The following is an 11095-nucleotide window of genomic DNA, read 5'->3' as shown; positions in this document are numbered from 1 at the left end:
ATAATCGACATGTTGTCGTCCTCGGGCATCTCAAGTATAACAAAGTCAGTCAAAATAGTAACATTAGCAACAGCAACGGGCACATCCTCACAGATACCGATAGGTATGGCAGTTGATTTGTCATCCATTTGCAAAGATATTTCAGTAGGTGTGAGTTTATTCAAGTCAAGTCTTTTATATAAAGAGAAAGGCATAACACTAACACCAGCTCCTAAATCACATAAAGCAGTTTTCACATAATTTCTTTTGCTGGAGCAAGGTATAGTTGGTATTCCAGGATCTCCAAGTTTTTTAGGTACTCCATCTTTAAAAGTATAATTAGCAAGGATGATGGAGATTCCAGCTTCCAGTATTTTTCTCTTATTGGTGATGATGTCTTTCATGTACTTTGCATAAGGAGGCATTTTCAAGATATCAATCAAGCGAGTACGCAAAAACACTGGCCTTAGCATTTCAGCAAAGCGTTCAAATTCTTCATCATATTTCTTTTTAGTTGACTTAGGTGGAAAAGGCATAGGTTTTTGAACCCACGGTTCTCTTTCTTTACCGTGTTTTCTAGCAATAAAGTCTCTTTTATCATATCGTGTATTCTTGGGTTGTGGGTTATCAAGATCAACTGCAGGTTCTATCTCAACATCATTATCTCGTTCTTTGTCATTGTTTGGTTGATTATCTTCATGAACATCAGCATTATCTTTTTCATTATCAGAAGGTGAATGTTCATTACTAGACTGAGTTTCAGCATCGGAGATAGAATTTCATTATCATTATCAGGAGGTTTTTCTATTTCAGGTTCACTAGAGGCATGCAAAGTCCTACCATTTCTCTTTTTCTTCTTCTTTTTAGAAGGACTAGGTGCAGTGGTGTTGTTCCTTTGTGAATCCAGTTCCATTCTTTTTGCGTGTCCCTCAGGATAAAGTGGTTCCTGAGTCATTTTACCTCCTATAGTTGCAACTCTAACAGCAAAGTCAGGTATATTGTTATTCATTTCATCAAGCAATTCTCTTTGAGATTTAGCAACTTGTTCTAACTGAGTTTCTACCATAGAAGCATGCTTTCCCACACCTCTAACATCATTTGAGATTCTAAATAACAAGTCACTCAAGCGAGAAATCATATCAGAATTGTATTTCAATTGTTTCATAACATTTGCATTGAAGTGATCTTGCTTTCTAATATAGTTTTCAAACTCATAAAGGCATTGGCTAGGGTGCATATTGTGAGGATTGTCATTGTCATTGAACTTCATTAGAGAATTTACCTCTACCACCTTGGGTGGTGGTGGTGTATTAAGCCCATGTATTTCTTCAATAGGATGTAAATTTTTAACATCCTCAACTTTAATACCTTTTTCCTTCATAGATTTCCTTGCCTCTTGCATATCTTCAGGACTGAGATATAATATACCCCTCTTCTTCGGAATGGGCTTAGGCGGCGGTTCAGGAAGAGTCCAATCATCATAATTTTTCAATATGTTATTCAATAATTCTTCAGCTTGTCCAACAGTTCGTTCCCTGAAAACACAACCAGCACAACTATCTAGGAAATCCCTAGAAGCATCGGTTAGTCCATTATAGAAGATATCAAGTATTTCATTTTTCTTAAGAGGATGATCAGGCAAAGCATTAAGTAACTGGCAAGCCTCCCCAAAGCTTGTGGGAGACTCTCTTCTTTAATTTGAACAAAGTTAAATATCTCCTGTAAAGCATCTTGTTTCTTATGAGCAGGAAAATATTTTTCGGAGAAGTAATAAATCATATCTTGGGGACTACGCACACAACCAGGAGCAAGAGTATTGTACCAAGCTTTAGCATCACCCTTTAATGAGAACGGAAATAATTTGAGAATAAAATAATAACGAGTCTTCTCATCATGAGTAAAAAGGGTGGCTATGTCATTCAACTTAGTAAGATGTGTCGCAGCAGTTTCAGTTTCATAACCATGGAAAGGATCAGATTCGACCAAAGTAATTAACTCTGGGTCAACAGAGAATTCATAATCCTTATCATCAATAAAGATAGGTGAGGTAGCAAACTTAGGATCATATTGCATTCTAGCATTCAGAGATTTTTTCTTTATACTTGCATAACAATTTCTCTAGATCATCTCTATCCTTACAAGCAAGAATATCTCTAGTTGTCTCCTCATTCATAACATAACTTTCCGGTACCTTAGGCAATTCATATCTAGGAAGGCTAGTTCTAGAAGGTGTTTCAGGAGTTTCAGTTTCAAGCTCATCATCAGATTCAACAACATCATGTTGTATTACTCTAGCAATTTGTTCATCAAGAAAATCACCAAGTGGCACATCATCATCATCAAGCAAGGTAGTAGCATCATCATAAGCATCTTTCATAGTAGAAGTAGCATCATCAATAACTTGCGACATATCGGGATTAATAGCATGTGGTGGTGTTGCAAGTTTACTTATAACATAAGGTGAATCTAAAGCAGAACTGGATGGCAGTTTCTTACCTCCCCTCGTCTTAGAGGGATAAATCTTAGTCTTAGCATCCTTCAGATTCTTCATGGTGATAAATTGATAATAATCCCAAGTGACTCAACAAATATAGCTATGCTCCCCGGCAACGGCGCCAGAAAAAGGTCTTCATAACCCACAAGTAGAGGGGATCGCAACAGTTTTTGAGGGTAGAGTATTCAACCCAAATCTATAGATTCGACACAAGGGGAGCCAAAGAATATTTGCAAGTATTAGCAGCTGAGTTGTCAATTCAACCACACCTAGAGATTAATTATCTGCAGCAAAGTGATCAGTAGCAAAGTAGTATGATAGTTTTGATAGTAGTGACAGCAGCAATAGTAACGGTAACAGTAGTGACTTAGCAAGAACAATATAGGATAAATTTGTAGGCATTGGATCGGTAATTTGTTGGATGATATTCATCATGTGACAGTCATAACCTAGGGCGATACAGCACTAGCTCCAGTTCATAAATATATTGTAGGCATGTATTCCATAAATAGTCATACGTGCTTATGGAAAGAACTTGCATGACATCTTTTGTCCTACCCTCCCGTGGCAGCGGGGTCCAATTGGAAACTAAGGGATATTAAGGCCTCCTTTTAATAGAGAACCGGAACAAAGCATTAACACACGATGAATACATGAACTCCTCAAACTACGGGCATCACCGGGAGTGGTCCCGACTATTGTCACTCCGGGGTTGCCGGATCATAACACTTAGTAGGTGACTATAACTTGCAAGATCGGATCTAGAACATGGATATAATGGTGATAACATAAACAGTTCAGATCTGAAATCATGGCACCCGGGCCCAAAGTGACAAGCATTAAGCATGGCAAAGTCATAGCAACATCAATCTCAGAACATAGTGGATACTAGGGATCAAGCCCTAACAAAACTAACTAGATTACATGATGAATCTCATCCAACTCCTCACCGACCAGCGAGCCTACGAAGGAATTACTCACTCTCGGTGGGGAGCATCATGGAATTGGTGATGGAGAAGGGTTGGTGATGAAGAAGAACGAAGATCCCCCCACTTCGGAGCCCCAAACGACTCCAGATCTGGCCTCCCGATGAAAAACAGGAGGTGACAGCGGCTCCGTCTCGTGGATCGCGATAATTCTTTCTCCTTGATTTTTGCTAGAAAATATGATTTTATAGCATTGGTTTCAGGGTCTGTGGGGCCACCAGGTGGGGACAACCCACCTGGGCGTGCCTGGGAGGGCAGGCGCGCCCTGGTGGGTTGTGCCCACCCAGGTGCCTCCCTCCGGTGGCTCTTGGCTCCAGAAATTCTCTTTACTGATATAAAAAATCCTCGCAAAGTTTTGTTCCATTCCGAGAACTTTTATTTCTGCACAAAAACAACACCATGGTAGTTCTGCTGAAAACAGAGTCAGTCCGGGGTTAGTTTAATTCAAATCATGCAAATTAGAGTCCAAAACAAGAGGAAAAGCGTTAGGAAAAGTAGATAAGTTGGAGACGTATCATGTATTACCGAGAGGGCCCAGAGATACCTCTCCGATACACGGAGTGACAAATCCTAATCTCGATCCATGCCAACTCAACAGACACCTTCGGAAATACTTGTAGAGCATCTTTATGATCACCCAGCTACATTGTGACGTTTGATAGCACACAAGGTATTCCTCCGGTATCCGGGAGTTGCATGATCTCATGGTCGAAGGAATATGTATTTGACATTAAGAAAGCAGTAGCAATAAACTGGACGATCATATGCTAAGCTAATGGATGGGTCTTGTCCATCACATCATTCTTCTAATGATGTGATCCCGTTATCAAGTGACAACACATGTGCATGGTTAGGAAACCCTAACCATCTTTGATCAACGAGCTAGTCTAGAGAGGCTCACTATGGACATAGTATTTGTTTATGTATCCACACATGTAATTAAGTTTTCGGTCAATACAATTCTAGCATGAATAATAAACCTTTATCATGAATAAAGAAATATAATAATAACCAACTTTATTATTGCCTCTAGGGCATATTTCCATCAATTTATGCATGATAGTTATAGCTATTTCTCTCTGATATATCCGTTTGGTTTGGCCAACTAGATTGATTTATCTTTAGTGGGAGAGGTGCTTTGTGATGGGTTCAAGCTTGCGGTGCTCTATCCCAGTGACAGAAAGGGACAAGACACATATTTGTATTATTGCCATTAAGTATTAAACGATGGGGTTTATTCATATTACCTGAGTTTAGTTTGTCTACATCATGTCATCTTGCTTAAGGCGTTACTCTGTTTTTATTAACTTAATACCCTACATGCATGTTGGATAGCGGGCAATGGGTGGAGTAATAGTAGTAGATGCATGCAGGAGTCGGTCTACTTGTCTCAGACGTGATGCCTATATATATGATCATTGCCTTGAATATCGTCATAACTATGGGCGTTTCTACCAGTTGGCTAACAGTAATTTGTTTACCCACCGTATGTTATGTGTTCACGAGAGAAGCCTCTAGTGAAAACTATCACCCCCGGGTCTACTTTTATCATATATAAAACACAAAAATACATTGCTATAATTTTTCTATTTTATTTTATTTTATCTTTGCAATTTATCTATTTATCACTATATGATTTAATCCTTGCAAGTAACCGCCAAGAGGATTGACAACCCTCTTATTTGTGTTGGGAGCAAGTATTTGCTTTTGTGTGTGCATGTACTTCTAACAAGGTTCTGTGTGATTCTCCTGCCGAGTGTGTGATTCTCCTATTGAATTGATAACCTTGGTTCTTAACTGAGGGAAATACTTACCTTTACTGTACTGCACTCCTCTTCTCTTCGAGGAAATTCCAACGCAGCTCACAAGTAGCACACACCCTATTGGTCCATGGCGTACTCCAGCGGTGCCGACAATGGGGATGTCCACTCAGGAAAACATCTTCATAGATAACTTCTAAACTCCCCGTCATTAAGATCAAATAGAGAGCACGCAATGTTAGACATCTCACCATACTATGTTATGGACAAAAAAGATGAAAGAATAGAAAACATCTCACCATGGCTTTTTTGACGACGTTGGTACTGAACACTGGCGTGGATACCAAATGCCACCAATATGACGCATTGCTAAAAGACCGTGGTGAGCTTTGGCGGACTCAACCTGGCACATTGATCGTGTGATGGATGCCACTACGCCTGAAGCTATAACAATGTCGGGAGGCTTGGATTTTCTAGAGAGATTGAGATGTTCACCAATGACGGTCGAATCTGACTGCATGGAGCTCATTCAATCATGTACAAGAATCATCAAAATTTGGAGTCCTTATAATGCCGTCCTAGCAGAAATCTTCCTTGTTGCAGGAGGATTGGATCGAGTTGTCCGTGGGGAGCTAATCAAGTTGCGCACAAGTTAGCTAATTATTCTTTTGTTTCAAATTATGTAATCTCCTGGGATGGTAATCCTTCGAGTTTTATTTTGGATGAGCTCTTGAATGACATAAGTTTACTACTCCAATAAAGTGCGCCAGAAGGCTTTCATTTAGAAAAATGGCTGCAATTTTTTTAATTCACATTTTTTTAATGTACAAATAAAACTTGGAAGGCGGAAAGCATGCTGCCGCATTTTAATCTCCTTGATCAGCACGGTCAGCTTGGTAAGCTACCTATAAAATTTACAATCAATGATAAAAAAAAAAAGATCATGTTGGGCTAAACAAGGTGCCTGCAAACGCGCGGGAGGCACGATAAAATCAGAGCGCTGTAGAAAAAAAAAAGCAATATCGGCCTGGAATAATGTATGTTGGGCCGTGGCGCCATGTGCTGGTAAAAGGCCCAGTCAGACTCTTGTAACCCGGCTCACGTGTCAAACGCTGATAGGTCGCGTGTGCAGGACCGCAGCTATAAAATGCAAGGGGCTTCACCAACCCTAAAACCATCCCATCCATCGCACCCTCCCTCTTCATCCGGCCGCCGCAACAATTCCTCTTTCTCATCGCACTTTTTTTTGCTTTGTGTTTTATTTATGCTGCTTAGTTTGTGGAATTCAGATCGATTCTGTTTGTTTTGTTGATCCATCTATCAACTTGATGGATATTTATCTCTTTTGATTCTGATGTTAGTTATAGATCGGGATGTATTTGGGCTCTATATCATGAGTCAACAGCAGGCGCCGTTCAATGGCGTCCTGTCTGCCGCATGGAGCCTAGATTGATAGCCAGGAGAAGATTGTTTGGAGATCCATCTTCTTTTAATTCCAAGCCACAATATCTGGCGATACTTTGCTTCATTCGTTTGCATCTTGTTCCATCGTTGATTGAAAGGTTGTGACTTTTTTAGATTTGTTTTGAGACGGCTCAGACGAACGGGTGCTCGGTTGTATCCATGGACGAGTTGCCCTTTGCACAAAGTGCCGAGAGAGACGGACGGCCGCTTCACGATTGGATGGGCGCGTCGTGTGCTCTTGCCCCATCCAAATTTAAAGCGGGCATACTTCCCCCAATCGATCTCTGATTTAAGTTTTTCTTCATTTTGTTTGATTTTTCGTCCATCTTCTTTCTACATCACGTTACGTCCGTAATTCGTCAGATCTACCATCTTAAACTGTTCAAAAAAAATCTGGTGGCACGTTCTGACGTAGGAGGAACTTAGTTAAATGGACTACCAGCACTTCTCAGACATCGCAACGGACAAGGCTGGGCGGTGTTTAGCCCTTTCTCCGGTTGCAATTGACAATGTTAGTTCTGATGTTCAACGGTTCCATGAATAATCATGCACACGTCTTAACGATCGGCACCATTTGATGGTAGATGAATATTCTGTTTTTGTACTACAAAATGAACCAAAAACTAACAGCTCAATGTCATCCCTCACATTGTTAATGAGAATTTTCCTGATGAAGGGTAAAAATGAAATATATATAATACGGAGTATTAATTTAGTACTCCCTCTGTTAACAATAAAATGCTTTGCATATTTTAATGTGGACTACATACAAATTTGCATGTTAGCAGTGGTACAATTTTGTGTGACCAGACAGCCATGGGAGTAAGATTCTTAGTTGCAAACATCCAACTGAACACCGAAAGTTTTAGCAGAAGCAATCTACTATGATCAGGAAGGTGCTGTTTAAATATTGTTACAATAAGGCTAATGGTGTGGCCCAATAGCTTGACACCATTGTTTTAGTACTACAGTGTGAAAGTACAATACTACCCCTGATTTGAAATTGACCGGGAGGCGTCTTCCTCCGTCGCTCCTCCCCTCCGCCAGGCTTCTCCGCCGTCGCTGCTCCCTCGCTGGGCTCCTTCCCTGCCGCGGTCCGCAGCTCCCTTGCCGGCCGGCCGCCCTTCCCCGCCGTTGTCCGCAGCTCCCTTGCCGGCCGGCCGCCCTTCCCCGCCGTGGTCCGCAGCTCCCTTGCCGGCCGGCCGCCCTTCCCTGCCGTGGTCCGCAGCTCCCTCATCGGTCGCCCTTCCCCGCCGCGGTCCGCAGCTCCCCCCGCCGTGGTCCGCAGCTCCCTCATCGGTCGCCCTTCCCCGCCGCGGTCCGCAGCTCCCTCGCCAGCCGCCCTTCCCGCCGGCTGCCTGCTCCGCCACAGCTTTGGATCCTTCGCTGCTGGCCACAGATCCTTCGCCGGCCGCCTCCCCCCACTGCAATCAAGAGCTCGAGGTCAGCCGCTGCGCTGTCCACTTCTGCTGCTCCTCTCGTCTCTGCTCCTCTCCACTCCAATCAAGAGAATCTGCAAGTGATCCAAAAAACAGGTCAATTGATGTCAATTTGATTAACTAATCATCCAAAAACCAGAATGATAAGTCCATATCCCAAGACCGGAATGACAAGTCCAGGTGTTCCTCAATTGAGGAATTTGATTAACTAAGTCATCCAAAAACCAGAATGATAAGGCCCCATGCTACTGTTGATCCCAATTTTGATGCATATCAATTGCTGTTTGAGTTCTCCAAATGAACAGGAGTACTCCTCAATTTTGATATGAAATCACCATGATAGGTCCTTAAGCCCTCCTGTCAAACAAAATAATGTATTGATCTTGAAATACTCCTGTCAAACAAAATAATGTACTCCTCTGACAGGAAGATCCTTAAGCCCTCTCTGTCAGGAAGATCTTTCATTGGCACAAAAGGGGTACCACGAAAACAAAATAAAGATTTGAGCATTTCACCCTTCACGGCATAGATGGAAGCTGGATCTTTCATTGGCACAAAAACATTTGAGCATTTCACCCTTCACGGCTAAAAGTATGTTACCTCTGATCTTTCAAAGTCTCCGGATAGCCAAAACCCAAATCCCTTGCCTTAAGGAGAGTGCGGTCAGACTTCACTTTGGGCACGCCATCTGTATTACGCGTATGTCAGAAAAATATTGAATAAACAAGCATGTGAGAAACTTTGGCTCAGAGATGTGAGATAGAACCTACAGGTACAAAATAAAGCTAAGAAAATGAGCAGGGACTTACTGGAAAATGACAGAGTGAGTAAGCAGTAGGGACTTAAGATAAGAGAAGAGGAGAGGATAAGATAAGAGAAGAGAGGAGAGATAAGAAGAGAGACAGAAGAGATAAGAAGAGAGAAGAGAGGAAGAAGATGCTCCTGCAGAAGAGGAGTAGAAAGTTTCAGTTAATTAACTGAAACTACTCCTACAGAGAAGATACTGAGAATCTGAACTACTGCTAATCCTCTTGTTGCAAGCCAGCAAATGTGCTCACCAAATGGAGTATTCCCTCTCAAAATTGAACATTGGCATGTGTAACATTGTACTCCTAGCAAATGTGCTCACTAGATGGATTTTTATTTTCAGAACACATTGGTAAAACTGAACATTGCTAACACTGATTTTCATTGACAGAAGCAAAGAATGGTCATGTAGACATTCAGAAGTTAGGCAATTTGACTCGACAGTGTATACAAACAACAAGGAAGTGCCCTCTCTCTCTCAGAGCAGAGCAAACTCAAAACTGAAATGCATTTTTGCTCTCACAAAAGAAAAAGAGAGGGAGGACGGCAAGTGAGGCTCACAATGCATCGCAGTTGAAGTAGGACTCGCTGGTGATTTTCAATCGGCGCCCACACCACACGGTGCTCAGTCTCCTCCTACTGCCACCATATGGTCTCGACCTGGGTGAGCTCGGCCTCCACCACCCCGTGTCGCGCCGTGGTGTGCTGCCGGACAGCGAGCACCCGGCAACCCAGGCTGCTCACACTGGCGTACGGGCTCGTCGACCTGACGGACAATCACAAGAACAAAAGCAAATTCAAAGCCTGAAACAGATGCACAAGCAGCAGCAGTAGTGCACAATAAACACACGAGCACAATGAACTCCAGATAGCCCTAAACTTTTATTCCATTACTGAACACTGCAAGGTGATGTTCTGAAAGTTTAGGAGTAGTAACCATTTTAAGCCAAAGGCACAATGAACACACGAGCACACACGAGCACAATGGTTACTGAAATTTATCATAAGCAGCTGCATGCATCATCTACTCCTAAACTTTCAGAGTACACGCCGTACAAGCCGCCCTACAAGCAGTAGTACTCACAAATTTACAGAAATTTATCCAGTGTACTCCTAAACTTTCAGAGTACAAAACTTCATGCATCATCTCTGAAATTTACAGAAATTTATTCAGTGATATGCAGGCCAGCGGCGGGTGGGTTACCTAATGTGCAGGCCAGCGGTGGGCGTGAGGTAGTCGGAGACTCCTTCTCTGGCAACGTCGTCTCGGCATCCCACACGGCGCGGTCCTCGCGGGACTGCACCAACCCGTCGCCGGCAGTCCTGCTCGTCGTGGCCTCGTGGCTGTGGCTGCTCCTGTCGGCCAGCGGCGCGCTGGCGGACGGCGGCAACGGCAGTGCGTGCCGCCGTGCCCTGTCCCTGGGACGCCGACGCCGACGACGTCGCCGACGGAGTTCCCATTCTGCCCGCAGCGGCCGCCGGCGGTCGGGCCCTTCCCCTGCGCAGCGAGCCGGAGATCCCCGCCACCCTGAGGAAGGTGGAGCAGCCGCGCTTCAGATCCAGCCGCCGGAGATCCCCGCCACCCTGAGGAAGGTGGAGCAGCCGCGCTTCAGATCCAGCCGCCGGAGTGAAAATGAAATCTTGAAGAGGGAGAGGCGACGGCGTATGGCAACATGGAAAGGCGGCGACGACGCGAGAGGGAGAGGCGGAGGCGCTGCGTGCGGGGTAGAGGCGCCGGCGACGCGTGCGACGGAGAGGCGCCGGTGGCGGTGAGCTAGGGGTTCGGGAGCCAGCGAGCGAGTGGCTGAGCTGAGCGAGCAAGAGAGTGGGAGGGTAGTTTCGGAAACGACAGAAATGTCGTAACGCGGCGGAAATTGCACTAGAAACTCCCAACGACAATTATTTCGAAACGGAGGGAGTACTAAATAAGTTTGTAACTTGGTCAATTTTCATCTCATCGAAATGTATTTATATCGTCAGATATAAACTCTCTCTTTTTGAACCCACAGAATTTCATAGATTGGCAGCAACGTACGTATACAGCCTTACATTGCAGATCGGAAGAAAGTTAAGCTACTGCTGCATCAAGGCAAGAACCACTGCCTGAACCTAAACATTTGAACCTGGAAGAAGAGTTTTGAGTGGTGATGTGCTCGGAAGTTGTAG

The 11095-nt window shown here is 43.7% G+C and overlaps 2 long non-coding RNA genes across 2 annotated transcripts; one reads left to right on the top strand and one right to left on the bottom strand.

The window, feature by feature from the left end:
• The first annotated feature begins 6266 nt into the window (after positions 1–6266).
• On the top strand, positions 6267–10908 carry LOC120966287 (uncharacterized). Its single transcript, XR_005759715.2, has 2 exons — positions 6267–7194; positions 10104–10908. It is a non-coding gene; the product is annotated as an uncharacterized lncRNA (long non-coding RNA).
• On the bottom strand, positions 7547–10419 carry LOC123494338 (uncharacterized). Its single transcript, XR_006665185.2, has 4 exons — positions 10134–10419; positions 9491–9695; positions 8723–8810; positions 7547–8196 (listed from the first exon to the last, which is right to left on the bottom strand). It is a non-coding gene; the product is annotated as an uncharacterized lncRNA (long non-coding RNA).
• Positions 10909–11095: the final 187 nt, after the last annotated feature.

The sequence above is a fragment of the Aegilops tauschii genome, chromosome 6 (assembly GCF_002575655.3).
Source record: "Aegilops tauschii subsp. strangulata cultivar AL8/78 chromosome 6, Aet v6.0, whole genome shotgun sequence".
Lineage (NCBI taxonomy): Eukaryota > Viridiplantae > Streptophyta > Magnoliopsida > Poales > Poaceae > Aegilops > Aegilops tauschii.
This window is presented reverse-complemented; position numbering and strand designations above follow the sequence as displayed.